The sequence below is a fragment of the Solanum dulcamara genome, chromosome 3 (assembly GCF_947179165.1).
Source record: "Solanum dulcamara chromosome 3, daSolDulc1.2, whole genome shotgun sequence".
NCBI classification, from domain to species: domain Eukaryota; kingdom Viridiplantae; phylum Streptophyta; class Magnoliopsida; order Solanales; family Solanaceae; genus Solanum; species Solanum dulcamara.
Window position 1 is genome coordinate 55,565,645 of NC_077239.1, and position 12,046 is coordinate 55,577,690.

The following is a 12,046-nucleotide window of genomic DNA, read 5'->3' on the forward strand; positions in this document are numbered from 1 at the left end:
ATTGATGATCTCAATTATGTCTCTTAATTCTTTGATCATTACAATTTCTCTCATGACCTTATGTACCCTCTTCTATACTATGTATATTATTTTGATCATTGCATCTTATGCTTTATATTGCATGGCATGCCCATATACTTAGTACATTCAAATGTACTATCACATACTTTATTGGCTACATTTTATCATTATGTAGGATTCGAATATCATATCCAACCTTCTACACGTGGCTAGTGAATTGTTATCTTACAAAGTTGGTGAGTCCTCATGTTTCCGAGGGCAATCTATGAGTTGGTTTATTTTTTTTAACACTTGTTATATAACTTTGAGGGTGAGCTAGGGATATGTCTTAGACCCCACCCATGTTGACTAATAGAGGCTTGTCGGACATATTATGTTAAGTCTATATTATCATACTCCTATACTTTTATGACCCATGAGTTGATATTTTCTTATGCCATTTCCGCTTTAATTTATCTTACTGCATGCTTATGATATGTCAAGAGGCTTGGTTGAGGAATCTTGTCATGACCCAATCCTGTAGGCCGCGACTGGGGTCCGACTTGGACCCTCTTATGCGTATCTATCAACTACCCTTAAGTTGAACCGTGTGTGATGTGATGCTATATACAAACCCCAATGGATCAAAACTTTTTTTCAGGAACCTATAGCCTTATTCACCTGTATCATAACAGGAAAGAGCATGCGAGACGATGAGGTTGCCATACCACGAAAATATTTGCAATACATCGTATGAGCACAACTGAAACAAACTTAAAAAAACCCACATACACATGTCTACAGACCTCTAAGAGTAATAACTGCATCATATGGTAGGACAAGGCCCCCGCCGTACCCCTGAATAAATAAATATGTATATTAAATGATCAGTATAAAAAATTAGGCTCCAGAACAGTGAAGTACTTCCGACATAGCTGAGAGGAACTCCTAAGCTGATCGATCTCCAAAATGAACATCTGTACCTGCAGGCATGAAACGCAGCCCCCCGAAAATAGGGGGTCAATACGACATATGTACTGAGTATATAAAGCATAACATATCATAACTGAAACAACAACTAAAATGGGGATACAGAAAACATGTATAATAGTTGACAGATTATTGTACCTGCAGCTTAGGACATGCAGTCATATACCTTATCATACCCTGTACCCGGTCCTCTAGTGAACTCGGTATCATAATCATTTCATCATAATCATGTGTCGTCATATCATCATGTATATCATTTTATCATGTTGTCGTATACGACATCATATCATTGTATACGGCATCACAGTATATCTGGTCCACTCTGGGCTCGGGGTCACAAATGTATCCCTATATTTTCATATGCATGCCTATATAAAATATCCGTCCCTTTAGTGAGGGACTCGGTGAAAGAGTAGTGTACGTCTATAGCGTACCATCATCATACAGTAAAATACGTCTAGGAATATTCAGCCCAATCCGTAATTTAAAACAATGCCGAAGAACATACGGCTCAATCCACATTTTTCTATTATATTATCATATATATATATCCAGCCCGGGATGCGGTGACGAGCATCATCACATACGGCGTCATCGTATGCTTTACTTCATCATATACGGTATTTCATCCTCATATACTTCATACATATATATATAGCCGGCCAAGAACTCGGTGAACGAATAGTAAAACTAGGCACGACCGCTTTCCCAGCCCCCTTATGGGACTCGGAGAAAGATGGGTTATAGTGTGCTCGAGAAGAGTGGTGAGAAACTATATGCAACTAATTCATCATTGGAGACTCAATAAAACAGTCAAGTGAATCGTTACCTGAAGATCAGAGTAGTAATCGTCTTAAGTATCTTCTAAACATCGTTACGGAGCATATCAACTAGAGTTTCAAGAATCGTAGACGTGTATCGAGACAATGTTAAATAACTTATGGAAGTAGAGACATTTGTCGTCGCAAAGACTTTAGGAATAGGAGCTGACACATTCAAGTATTATTCAGCAGATAGGAGACTCGAGGGCAGTTCAACTATTTTAAGAATTCTAATACCAGGTAGTAAATAAAAGTCACAAGTCACACGTCCTTTTTAGTTTCCCAAGTTATTTCTTCATGATTCTTATTCCACCACGGCACCTTGACAAAAGCTATGTCTTTAGTTCGCACCCCTTTTAATCTGCCGATCTAGGATGGAAATAAGTTGCCCCTCGTAGGATAACTCCTTGTTACATAGACCTCCTCCCCGGGAAATATTCTGGGAGGGTCATTTATATACTTACGGAGTATTGATCTGTGAAAACTGAATGTATTGCTTCAAATTGGATAGTAGGTCCCACTCATAGGCAGCTTTATCCATCATAACCCATATAAACTTATACTTCCGTAGAGTGTGAGGCCAGCTTGGACTATAACCTACCTTAGTTACCTTCCATTTCCGAGTCAGGATTCCCATCCCCCGTAACAAGCTATCAAGCCTCTGATGCTCCACTTCGTTTAAGCTATTATACAATTCCTCTTAATTCAACTTGTAACACCTTAGGAATGCTATCTTACTCTTTTACTCAGATCTTCTTTCCAGTTTTAATACCAAACATTATGTTGTAATTCTTACACAAATGTGTGTAGGTACTTGGAGAAATTCAAAAAATGCCTTAGTATCGCTATACTAACGGCTTACCTCCTTCAGTCGAGGTCAGGGCTCCACTATGGCTTTTTTCCTTAATATCGATTATACCAGTCATTTCTGGTGTTCATCCTATCTTGTCGTTCGTTTTCACTTTCGCTACCCTTTGACCTTTTATTCTGAACTCTCTGTATAAAGTTGTGCAAGTCCTTCTTACTCGTTCACTATTTGCCATTCTATTCTTCTTAAATCACCTCGTATCCTTCAATTACTTCTTTACTAGGCTTTCCTTATTCTCATAACGATCTTCATTATATTCACATAGTATCTTGTTCACATTCAATCTCATAGTATAACACTATTTAACCTTCTTCACGATTTTTACTATGGGTTACTTACCCTTCTTAGTTAGTCTTATCCTTAACGTCTCACAAGTTGTCTTATTAATACTTCACATCCGTCACCGTCCTTTGTCCCTTGTACTCTCGTCTTCATTATATTATTAGTTTTTTTAACTATAACTTGTCATAGTTTATCCTTATGTGCCAATTTAGTCGGTGCCTTAATATATCGTTCTATTCAGATCTATCAGTCTTTCCTAAATCAGCTTAGTTGGTTTATAGGTCCTTTCCAACTTTGTTCTACTATACCAGTATTGAACTCCTAGTTTCTATTGCCATTAATTTCGCAATTAACTTATTTCTCGAGGTCGGCCATACTTGTTTAGTCAAATCTCATCATTGTTGTGAGCACAACCTTTCAAGACATACTACAGCCCTATATCTCATTCTCTTTTTATTTCTACAAAAATTTAGGCAGAGTTTCCTCTATATTTCTTACTATCTCAACACCTGCACGCAGAAAATACCAACAATGCCTCACAGGGCATACATGTATATATTCAGATCATATCAGATTACAGCCACACAAGGCATACATATATAGTCATCTCATCTCGCAGCCACACCGGGTGCCCATAATTAACAGTATGGAAATGGACTTACCTGTTATGTCCACTCAAGCTGCACCTGTTACACTTTCCTGTTTACCTTTTCTTTCACTTTTCAATTGTATATGTCAATCGCATTTCAATACCTTACCTGATATATGTCTTTTGTGCCTTTGCTTACCTGCGTACTGTGTAACTTCCGATATCATCAGTTGCTTGCTTCTATCGATGTGGTCCTCCTGCTAAAATCACCGGTTAGTATGAGGGATTTCATTCCTTATAACTCGGCTCTATCGTACGATCTTAGATATGAAAGAAAGTAACATTCTAAATGTCCTGTAGCCTCTTGTCTATAGATGTGGTGCACAACACACCGATAGACAAGACTCTACTAGACATGGTTTGTAGACATTCTAAGGACGAACTACTTTGATACCTCTTCTGTCACGACCCAATCCCGTAGGCCGCGATTGGGGTCCAACTTAGACCCCCTTATGCGTATCTATCAACTACCCTTAAGTTAAACCATGTATGATGTGATGCTATATACAAACCCCAATGGGTCAAAACTTTTTTTTAGGAAACTGTAGCCTCATTCACCTGTATCATAATAGGAAAGAGCATGCGAGTCGACGAGGTTGCCATACCACGAAAACATTTGCAATACATCGTATGAGCACAACTGAAATAAACTTACAAATAACCCACATACACATGTCTATAGACCTCTAAGAGTAATAACTGCATCATATGGCAGGATAAGGCCCCCGTCGTACCCCTGAATAAATAAATATGTATATTAAATGACCAGTATCAAAAATTAGGCTCCAGGACAGTGAAGCACTTCCGACATAGCTGAGAGGAACTCCTAAGCTGATCGATCTCCAAAATTAACATCTGTACCTACGAGTATGAAACGCAGCCCCTCGAAGAATGGAGGGTTAGTACAACATACGTACTGAGTATATAAAGCATAACATATCATAACTGAAATAACAACTGAAATGAGGATACAGAAAACATGCATAACAGTTAACAGATTACTGTACCTGCAGCTTAGGACATACAGTCATATACCTTATCATACCCTGTACCCAGCCCTCTAGTGAACTCGGTATCATAATCGTTTCATCATAATCATGTGTCATCATATCATCATGTATATCATTTTAACATGTCGTCGTATACGGTATCATATCATTGTATACGGCATCATAGTATATCTGGTCCACTCTGGGGCTCGGGGTCACAAATGTATCCCTATATTTTCATATGCATGCCTACATAAAATATCCGGCCCTTTAGTGAGGGACTCGATGAAAGAGTAGTGTACGTATATAGCGTATCATCATCATACAGTAAAATAAGTCGAGGAACGTTCAGCCCAATCCGTAATTTAAAACAATGCCGAAGAACATACGGCTCAATCCACATTTTCTATTATATTATCATATATATATCCAGCCCGGGACGCAGTGACGAGCATCATCACATACGGCATCATCGTATGCTTCACTTTATCATATACGGCATTTCATCCTCATATACTTCATACATATATATATAGCCGGCTAAGAACTCGGTGAACGAATAGTAAAACTAGGCACGACCGCTTTCCCGGCCCCCTTATGGGACTCGGAGAAAGATGGGTTATAGTGTGCTCGAGAAGAGTGGTGAGAAACTATATGCAACTAATTCATCATTGGAGACTCAATAAAACAGTCAAGTGAATCGTTACCTGAAGATCAGAGTAGTAATCGTCTTAAGTATCTTCTAAACATCGTTACGGAGCATATCAACTGGAGTTTCAAGAATCATAGACGTGTATCGAGACAATGTTAAATAACTTATGGAAGTAGAGACATTTGTCGTCGCAAAGACTTTAGGAATAGGAGCTGACACATTCAAGTATTATTCAGCAGATAGGAGACTCGAGGGCAGTTCAACTATTTTAAGAATTCTAATACCAGGTAGTAAATAAAAGTCACAAGTTATAATTGGAGCTTATAACTGGAACTACCTCCACCTCATATCATATGCTATTACATTTATACCTAATATATTCCAAAAAGAAGAACAAACAGGCTTTACATATACTACTGTTCATGATCTGGCAGCCTGGAAAGGCAATAACTCAACTATTACCGAAGTCTTAACTTTACAAAGTGAATACAGTTTATGAATTACACTTGAAGTTTCACGAGTGGAATTATCCCCACATTTCATATACAAACTATTCATAGCTTATACCTAAGACATGCCCAAAAGAAAAGAAGAATAGCTCTACATACCTGTTATGGGTTAGTCTTTGTCCCGGTCGCCTTGTCGTCCCGTGAACCTAGGTAACATGAAATCAATATGAACATCAACCTCTTTAGACCTTTCAGCATCTTACATTACTTAAGACTATTCATAAACCCCATTCCCTCGCTCGCCTTCTCAACTAGTTCCTTAACTAGTTAAGGCGTTAACGAAAATCGGACAGCACCTCCCCTATAATGTTTCCTATCCGAATTCCCAATCATGTTCCTAATATCTACAGACAACCAACAACATAACCATAAGCTCGTATATATAGAAAACTTTGCAACATTATACATTACAACCTCCGAACGACTCGCTCGAAATTACGATATCCAAAATAGGGTTTCTAGTTTTTATTTTGCGAAACATTTAATCGTACGAAGCGTGGAATCGTGTGGCAGAAACCAGAAACTTCCACACCTATTTTATAACACATTTAGACCCTGAAAAACACACCACACAACCAGCAGCAGCCTCCAAACACACCATGCCTCACTTCGACTACAATTTAACTACGACGACTTCCATTTAGATTGTTTCTTTCGCTGAGCATCCCCACAATTTTTTTCATACTTTCAGCAGTATAAAAGGTACATAATACACTCCTTAAAAACCCCATAAAGTCTAAATTTAAAGGAGAAACCTTACCTTACCCGAAATTGGCCAAAACTCATCAAAACTTGCTTCGAAAATCTCTTGTCATGCTGAAACAGAGTGGACTGTTTTTGACACTTCTTCGCTGCCACAAATTATGATTTTAAGCTATTAAACATAATTATACAAATGTGGGATACCGGAAATAATTCATTCACGGAACAAAATTTGCCCTTACCTCTTTTCTTGCTCAAACCCGTAGCCCTCCTTATTTGTTCTTCAAGTTTTTCCTTCAACTCTCTCTTGCTTGTTTCGAGTGTCACGCTGAAGATATGGTTCCGTAGACATCGTATTATACATATATACATCTCCATGTGGTTGAGGAATACCATAGATAATTAATTCATGGGGAAAAATTGGAGGACTTACCCCTTTTCTTCCTTAGTTGCCGTAGGTCTCCTTTTTCCTCTCTAAGAGTTTTTCTAAGTTCTTGGCTGATTTTTTTTGGATAATGAACAAGTTAATAGTCATAATACATACATGTATATGCTGGCTTAGGAGGTGACACATGTCATCCCTATTGGGTGCCACATGTCCAGCCCCTATTGGGCCACGGATCCATGTTATGAAGGAGGGGCTGCCACATGGCAGTGGGGCCCACCTCCCCCAAGCAGATGCATCACCTACTTGACCCTAAGTAGGTGCATCACCTGCTTGCTTGAGGTGCTACCACATGTCGCTCCTCCATTGGCTGCCATGTATGGTCTTTTCCCCTTCCTCGTGGGTTCGTAATCTCATCTTATTTTAGGAGCCTATGTAACCCATGCTATGTAAGCTTGGTATGTCCTTAAGCAACTCAAATGTATAAGACTTCTAAATTAGTATCTTACATAGGTAAATTGAGTCCTACGACTCATTACTTGGTCTCCAATTCCTTACGGATTCTTATGACTCTATTTCCAATCTTCTCTACTATAGGGTATCACATTCTCCTTTCCTTGGAGTCGTTTGATAGTGTCGTAGCTTATCCGTCTCACATGATAATGTCTAAAGAACTTAAGAGACATTCCGAGCTCGAGAGTGTGGGGTGTAACAGATCTTCAGGGTTTCGATCATTGTGTCACATCTTGGCCCTAGTTTATGTCATGACAAGGAAGCTCAGTCCATGATATATTGGCCCATATCATATTTTGAGGAAGATTGTTACGGTGGCTTATAAGTTGGATTGCCTTCTAATTTGGCATTGGTGCATCTGGTATTTCATGTGTCTTTGTTGAGGAAGTTTGTTGGTGATCCTATCTCTATTGTGCCATTGGATAACATTGATGTGAGGGAGAGTCTCTTATATAAGGAGGTCCCGCTTGAGATCTCAGATCGGTAAGCTAGAAAGTTGAGGAACAAGAAAATAGCTTCAATTAAAGTGTTATGGAGGAACCAAAAGGTCGAGAGTGCTATAAGGGAAGCCGAAGCCGATATGATATCTTAATATGCTCATCTCTTTCCCTCTGTTCCTAGTTATGGTTTATAGTTCCTTCATTATGTAATCAGCCCAAATCATGTGTTTTAGTTGTTCTTATGGTTCATATGCATTCATATTCATAAAATGAGTTTTAAAGTCACGTTTACGCTTGATATTGAAGATTTCATGGTTTTATGGATTTTTGAGATGTTTTGCATTAATGATGGGTTGTTATGTTCCTTTCTTATTCCATTCATGCTAGATTGAGTCTCATTCGAGGACGAATATTTCAAAAGGGGAGATATTGTATGACCCCAGAAGTTGAAAAGTCCTAAAACAAGGTTCAGAAGATAAATTTTCCAAAAAAATGCAGCTTTATGCCATCAAGTAGCCTTCACAAGGCCCTCTACAGGCAATAAAGAGGACCACAGGCCGTGAAAGTCCACCGTAGTACATACCCTACATATTGAGTTTCTGGCGGTGGTGATCACGAATGGAATCACAAGCCGTAGTGACACCCCGTGGTGACACCACCTATAGGCCTCTATTAGGCTCCTCACTATGTCCACCCTCCACGGCCCATATTTCCTTTCAAAGACAGTGAAGGTCTCTATGGAGGAATTCTTATAAACCCCCCTACAAGCCCCAAATTTCTCAAGTTCAACTCAAACACCACGGACAAATACCACCGGTCGTAGTGACCATAACGGATAGTGGTGTGCCTCATGGTAAGCACCTCATTTTAAGAACCTTTTTCATAAATGAATTCTCTCACCACGATGGTGACTGAAAACCGTATTGCTCAACAAGGTCCGTGTTGAGGTCCCGTCCAGGTGCCCAGTCCCAATTTTAAATGAAAGGCAGTCTGGTCTTTCCATATGTATCATTAATGAATAAGGACAATTTTTGGGACTAGATTCTTACCTATTAACTAACCTAAGTACCCTTAACTCTCCTATTCTCACCATATGTACGATCCCAAATATTGAAAAGTTAAAACAAAGGAGAAATCTCAAGAAAAAGAACAAAATTCAGGTCTACGACTCTTGTTACGGATCATAGTGATTTCTACGACTCGTAAGAATGAGTCTTAGAATAGGTCCTTGATTTGGTGTAGGGAAAATCTAGGATTTACACCCTACGACTCAACAGAATAATTCATAGGAGTGTCTATGATTCGTCGATTCAACTCGTAGGAGAGGTTCAAAACATAGGAAACCTGCAGGTTCTATCACCTGCAAGACTACTGATAATGATGATTCATAAACAAGATTATGAGTCGTAACAACAACTCGTAAGAAAACTTCAGAGACCCTCAAACTTGAAGGTTTTTTAGACCTGCAGGACGGGTCAAGTTGACGAATATTAATCATGAAGATGAGTCATTGTTATGACTCATAGAAGTAGTCTTTTGAGACTCCAATCTTAGGGTTTTCCATACCCTATAAGATGATTCAAGACTACGACTCATAGACATGGAGATGAGTCATAGGGACTAACTCGTAGGTCCAAAACCAGAATTAATAAAGGGCAATGTTGTCTTTTCCCAAAGTTTGGTCCAATGAACCTAAACACTTTTATGGCCAAGTTCAAAGTCTATATATACCTAATTCTTCAAATTCTCCTCCTATTCCATTCACTCATCAAATTCTCCCTAAGGAAAGACTAAGAGATCCTCTCAAAGCTTCTTCTCCAAACTTCAAGCTAGGGTTTCAAAATCATCAAGGTTCCTCTTTAATTCTAGGTTGATTTTATCAAGGTATGTGGAGATTGATCTATGGGTTCTTTTCACCCAAAGAGTCCCAAGGTTTTCCTCAAAAATCTCATGAAATTTCATTATCTTTAAACTCTAATTTTGATGAATTGTATTAGGCTGTTTCAATTACGTTTTTAATTGTTATCAATGATTATTATAAGTATGATTCTACCCAAATTTCATATTTTCAAGTTGAATTATGAATGCCCATGTATGAAGCTATTTTCAATGATGAGTTACATGAAGAATGATTATGAAGCTCAATGAATTCAAAGTATTCTCATGGTTTTTATCCAAATTGACTATGTATATGAGTTTTACTCTAAATTCATGTATGAATTATGATCATGGATTACAATTATGTTCAAGATATGTATTCTCATGCAAGTTATGGAAAAGGCGATTTAGGGCCCTATGTGGTGATTAGAAACCTAATGACATAAATTATGTAAGTATGATTTGTGACGATGAAAGGCCAATACTCACATTGCAATTATGTTATGAAATGAGCTATTCTATGAGACCTATGATCAAGTCTATGATATATGTTAATATGATTACTATGTATGTTATGCATTTCGTGGGATTTGTCTTAGCACCGAGCGAACTTTGAGGTGGAGGCCCTACCAAAAGCCTTATAGTAGCCTCAAGGTGCCACCGTAGGTTGCTTTAATGGCCTAGCTAGTGCATCGATATATACCGTATGTACATGACCCACTTAGCAGGGTAGAGTCTACCTTGGCAAGTAGATTCTCCTTTCTTTCATTATATGGGGAGACATCGGAATTCCATATTATAGCTCGAATGGTCTTATTGTCGGTTATGGTTCTATTCCACATATATGTATACTTTTCTTATATTCTCCTATGATCTCAATATGTCTTTTAAATGTCTTGATCATTATGTTTTCCTCATGACTTTACTTATCCTTTCTTATTATGTATGCTACTTGATCATTGCATGCTATGGTTTCTATTGCATGTCATGCCCACATACTTAGTACATTCAAACGTACTAACGCATATTTGTTGCCTACATTTTCTCATAATCCAGGGGTTGAGGATAACATTCATACTCGTGGCTAGTCAAGTTCTATTCAGCAAAGTATTGGTGAGTCCTCATCTTATTAAGGGCGAGTTATGACTTTGTTCTATCCTGAAGAATTTTTACTTCATTTATGTTTGAGGGTGAGATAGAGACATGTCTTATCCCTCGCCCTTCTTAGTTAGTAGAGGCATTAGGCGGACAAATGTTTTAGAGTCTATGTCGTCAAGTTACATTCTTCTTTTATGATTCATGAGTTAGACTTTTTTATGTTATTTTCACATTTACTTTACCTTATGTAAGCTTAATGATATATCAAGAGGCTTGGTTGAATCCCTTCGGAGTTTTGATTCTCGTGTTACGACTAGGCCCTAGGTCGGGTCGTGACACCATAACTCCCAAATCACTAAGTCATCTCTCATAAATTTCTTCTCAAGAGTCTCCTTCTTCATCAAACAAATTCAAAGGATTTCTTCAAGGTCAAGATTCAATTCACTTCAGTCTAGGGCTCCTAAAGGTCAAGATATATGGAACTTCATTCATGGGTACCTTTCACCCATGGAATCCCAAGTTTTCTCTCCATTTTCTTTATGATTTCTTCAATCAAAAAGCCTTAATTTCATGATTTGCATTGGATATTCTTAAGTATGATATATTTCAATGTTGTTATCCTACTTATGCATAATTCACATCATATTGCATTTTTTTTAGATGAATTGAAATGACCCATGCTAGATGTTAGTTTCAAGTATGATTTATGAGCTATGATCATGATTTGCAAGCTAAGTTCTATGAAAGTTTTATCAATGATGTTTCAAAGATACTTTTAAGCAAGATGTTATGAATGATGTTTAAATGATGCAATGTGAAAAAGTTATAGTGCAATAAGAATAATTGTTGCACAATCAAGTTAAAGAACTTAAAGGTTGTGATGGAAAATTCCTCACACATTTATGATGAAGTTGATAGATGAGCTACTCTTATGTTATATTTTATAAAGATGGATTGATATCTATTATTATCTTTCTTAATTATGCTAAATACTATGCTTTCATAAAATTTCTGTTGGGATAATGACTAAGCACCGAGAGGACTTTAAGGTGGGGTTCGGTCTGGTATGCTATTATAGCTACCCAAGAAAATCCTAGTAGCAACCTTTAGTCTCAAACTACGTTGCCTGCGTAAGTTCAAAGATGCCAATATGGCGAAGCTAGTGGATCCACAAAGCAAAGTTAAAGAGTTACTTAATGGAGTATGCCCTAGCAAGGTAGCATCCCATGTCTCGATGTGGGAGTCATCGGATTCTATGTATTAGCTTGCA

The 12,046-nt window shown here is 38.0% G+C and overlaps 1 long non-coding RNA gene across 2 annotated transcripts; it reads right to left on the minus strand.

The window, feature by feature from the left end:
- Window positions 1–737: 737 nt before the first annotated feature.
- LOC129882615 (uncharacterized) lies at window positions 738–8,942 on the minus strand. 2 transcript variants are annotated; one of them, XR_008765808.1, is made up of 5 exons: window positions 6,896–8,942; window positions 6,705–6,790; window positions 6,521–6,611; window positions 5,860–5,906; window positions 738–983 (listed from the first exon to the last, which is right to left on the minus strand). It is a non-coding gene; the product is annotated as an uncharacterized LOC129882615 (long non-coding RNA). The 2 variants fall into 2 exon arrangements; XR_008765809.1 differs by lacking the exon at window positions 6,896–8,942 and having other exon boundaries at window positions 6,705–6,878.
- Window positions 8,943–12,046: the final 3,104 nt, after the last annotated feature.